The 4,519-nt window shown below is 49.5% G+C and overlaps 1 non-coding gene across 1 annotated transcript; it reads right to left on the reverse strand.

Moving 5' to 3' along the window:
• Positions 1 to 1,074: 1,074 nt before the first annotated feature.
• Positions 1,075 to 1,149, reverse strand: Trnat-ugu (transfer RNA threonine (anticodon UGU)). Its single transcript has one exon. It is a non-coding gene; the product is annotated as a tRNA-Thr (tRNA).
• Positions 1,150 to 4,519: the final 3,370 nt, after the last annotated feature.

A 4,519-nucleotide genomic window follows, 5' to 3' on the forward strand; every position in this document is an offset into this window, starting at 1 on the left:
GGGGTGGGGGTAGTGTGAGGGGGGGTAGTGTGAGGGGGGGGGTAGTGTGAGGGGAGGCAGTGTGAGGAGGGGAGTGTTGGGTGGGGTCTTCATGTTACACAGCCTTTAACAGTGACTCAACAACTCTTGTGTATCAATATTTGTAAACATCAATGAAAAACAAAGTGGCTTACATGACATGTATCAATATGTGCCAGTAGACCACTGCTACCGTTTTCACGTTGTTTTCGCTGATAGCATCTATGCTAAGTATCAACATTATTACAAGAATAACACTAATGTGAGATGAAATAGTGATGGCTGAAAAGGATCAAATACGCAAAAATATATGGCCAACAGAAATCCTTGGATAACACAGCAGATATTGAATGTAACTGACAACTGAAGACGAAAACTGAAAACTGCAACAGATGAAGCAAGCGAAAGGGAACATATGTGTCTAAAAAGTGAGACTCACTGAAAGTACCAAATGGCATAGCAGGTATGGCTAGAGCACAAATGCAACGCAGTAGAAACTTCCGTAACTACGGGAAAGGTACTGCACATGCCACCTATAGGACAATTAAAGAGCCCTTCGGAGGACACAGAAGCAGTTGTACGAATATCTACAGTGCAGATGTGAAGTCAGTACCGCGCAAAGAAAGGAAAGCTGAAAGATGGAAGGAATATATAGTCTACATAACGGAAACAAACTTGAGGACAGAATTAGAAAAATAGAGGAAAAAGTAGGTGAAGATGAGATAGGAAATAATATACTGTGAGAAGAATCTGATAGAGCACACAAAGACATAGTTAAAACAAGGAGCCTATTTGACCGTCAGCTACGCAAAAGTATATTTATTCTCTACCGATTTCGGATATTAAAACCATTATCACAGGAGAAAAACCATTTTATTCCAGTGGATTCATTGATGTTCGCTGCTTTTATCCCTTGAAGATGGTTGTAAGATCCGAAACCGGTAGAGAATGAACATAGAATTGTACAGCGAAAAGGTTTAGGTTTAGAATTATATATTAGTACCTTCAGCTGCTAACGGGCGTTTATATATATCAAGGGGGACAGGTGAAAATGTGTGCCCCGACCGGGACTCGAACCCGGGATCTCCTGCTTACATGGCAGACACTCTATCCATCTGAGCCACCGAGGGCACAAAGGCTAGTGCGACTGCAGGGACTATCTCGCGCACGCCTCCCTTGAGACCCGCTTTCTCACCTTATATGTCCACACACTACATTCGTAGTGTCCCTACCCAACACACTGATTACTCGTGGAAGACATTCTTACCAAGTCCCGTAAGAGTAAGAGCAGACACTATATCCATATAAGGTTTAGGTTTGGCGAATGCCTAGAGAAGGTTACCTGCCATCACGCGACGTGCCAACAGTGAAATACTGAGAAGCTGGTGTTGCGATATGGGAGTGTTTTTCATAGGCAATCTGTGGTCCCCCTTTTACTGTTAAGTAAACGCTAAATGCGGAAGAATATGAACAGGTTTTACTGCACCGCTTACTGCATATTGAAGAGGAACACTTTGGAGACTATGATTATTTGTATCAGCATGACAGTGCACCCTTCTATGAGGGAATGGTTTGTGGACAGTAACATTTGCGAAATGGTTCAAATGGCTCTGAGCACTATGGGACTTAACATCTGAGGTCATCAGCCCCCTAGAAATTAGAACTACTTAAACCTAACTAACGTAAGGACATCACACACATCCATGCCCGAGGCAGGATTCGAACCTGCCACCGTAGCGGTCGCGCGGTTCCGGACTGTAGCACCTAGAACCGCTCGGCCACTAACATTTGTGAAACGGACCGGCCTACCGCGAGTCCCGACCTGAACCCGATGGAACATCTTTAGAATGAGCTAGAACGTAGATTTCGCACCAGACCACGGCGTCCAACGTAAATACCTTCCCTGGTTTCGGCTGTTGCGGAAGAACGAGCTGCCATTCCTCCACAGACATTCAGACTCGACAGTGTCTCCAGCTGAGGGCAGTAACAGGTGTCCGGATATTTTTGATCCGATATCTCGTGAAATGATTCAGCCCTCACACAATAAGACGACAGAAGTTATCGGTTAGCCATATGCACGTACACAGATGGCGGTAGTATAGCGCACGCAAGGTATAAAGGGTTAGTGCATTGGCAGAGTCATTTGTGTTCAGGTGATTCATGTGAAAAGCTTCCGACGTGATTGTGGCCGCATGAAGGGAATTAACAGAATTTGAAGGCGGAATGGTGGTTGCAGCTCGACATATGGATATTCCATTTCAGAAATCGTTAGGCAATTCAATATTCCGAGATCCACAGTAGCCGAGATCCACAGTATCAAGAGTGTGCTGAGAATACCACATTTCAGGCATACCTTTCACCACGGGCAACACAGTGGCCGTCTGCCTTCGCTTAACGACCGAGAGCAGTGGCGTTTGCGTTAAGTAGTCAGTACTTACAGACAAGCAACACTGTGACAACCGCGGAAGTCATTGCAGGACGCACGACGAACGCATCCGTCAGGACAGTGCGGCGAAATGTGGCGTTAATGAGCTGTGGCAGCAGACGACTGAAGCGAGTACCTTTGGTAATAGTGTGACATCGCCTGCAGCGCCTCTCCTGGGCTCGTGACCATTTCGGTTGGACTCTTAGAAGATTAGAAAACCACGAGTCCAGATTTCAGTTGTAACAGCTGATGGTAGGTTTCGTGTCGCGCAGACCCCGCAAAGCCATGGATATAAATTGTTAACAAGGCACTGCACAAGCTGGTGGTGGCTTTGTTTACATGGAACGGACTGGGCCCTCCGGATGTTGGGCTACTTGGGGACCATTTGCAACCATTCATGGACGTCATGTTCCCGAGAAACGATGGAATTTTTTATGGGTAACGACGCGCCGTGTCACCGGACCACAATTGTTCGTGAATGGTATGAAGAGTTTTCTGGACAGTTCGAGCGGATGGTTTGGCCACCCAGATCCCGCGACATAATCTCATCGAAAATTTGTGGGACATAATCGAGACGTCAGTTCGTGTATAAACTCCTGCACCGGCAGCACTTTCTTAATTATGGACAGTTATAGAGGCAGCATGGTTCAAAATTTCTGCAGGGGACTTCCAACTACTTACTGAGTCCTTGCCACGTCGAGGTGCTGCGCTACACCGGGCAGAAGGAGGCACGACACGATACGAGGAGCTATCCCATGACTTTTGTCATCTCAGTGTATGTTGATTGTGTGACCAAGGTGAGTCATATAGAGAAGTAATTATACATAAACTTCGTTTTCTTTCTTCTGATCGATGTATCACTCTGCACTACAAAGTTGTTTGTAGTCTCTGTATGTACACTCCTGGAAATGGAAAAAAGAACACATTGACACCGGTGTGTCTGACCCACCATACTTGCTCCGGACACTGCGAGAGGGCTGTACAAGCAATGATCACACGCACGGCACAGCGGACACACCAGGAACCGTGGTGTTGGCCGTCGAATGGCGCTAGCTGCGCAGCATTTGTGCACCGCCGCCGTCAGTGTCAGCCAGTTTGCCGTGGCATACGGAGCTCCATCGCAGTCTTTAACACTGGTAGCATGCCGCGACAGCGTGGACGTGAACCGTATGTGCAGTTGACGGACTTTGAGCGAGGGCGTATAGTGGGCATGCGGGAGGCCGGGTGGACGTACCGCCGAATTGCTCAACACGTGGGGCGTGAGGTCTCCACAGTACATCGATGTTGTCGCCAGTGGTCGGCGGAAGGTGCACGTGCCCGTCGACCTGGGACCGGACCGCAGCGACGCACGGATGCACGCCAAGACCGTAGGATCCTACGCAGTGCCGTAGGGGACCGCACCGCCACTTCCCAGCAAATTAGGGACACTGTTGCTCCTGGGGTATCGGCGAGAACCATTCGCAACCGTCTCCATGAAGCTGGGCTACGGTCCCGCACACCGTTAGGCCGTCTTCCGCTCACGCCCCAACATCGTGCAGCCCGCCTCCAGTGGTGTCGCGACAGGCGTGAATGGAGGGACGAATGGAGACGTGTCGTCTTCAGCGATGAGAGTCGCTTCTGCCTTGGTGCCAATGACGGTCGTATGCGTGTTTGGCGCCGTGCAGGTGAGCGCCACAATCAGGACTGCATACGACCGAGGCACACAGGGCCAACACCCGGCATCATGGTGTGGGGAGCGATCTCCTACACTGGCCGTACACCACTGGTGATCGTCGAGGGGACACTGAATAGTGCACGGTACATCCAAACCGTCATCGAACCCATCGTTCTACCATTCCTAGACCGGCAAGGGAACTTGCTGTTCCAACAGGACAATGCACGTCCGCATGTATCCTGTGCCACCCAACGTGCTCTAGAAGGTGTAAGTCAACTACCCTGGCCAGCAAGATCTCCGGATCTGTCCCCCATTGAGCATGTTTGGGACTGGATGAAGCGTCGTCTCACGCGGTCTGCACGTCCAGCACGAACGCTGGTCCAACTGAGGCGCCAGGTGGAAATGGCATGGCAAGCCGTTCC

Source organism: Schistocerca nitens, chromosome 1 (genome assembly GCF_023898315.1).
Source record: "Schistocerca nitens isolate TAMUIC-IGC-003100 chromosome 1, iqSchNite1.1, whole genome shotgun sequence".
In the NCBI taxonomy this organism is placed as follows: Eukaryota; Metazoa; Arthropoda; class Insecta; order Orthoptera; family Acrididae; genus Schistocerca; species Schistocerca nitens.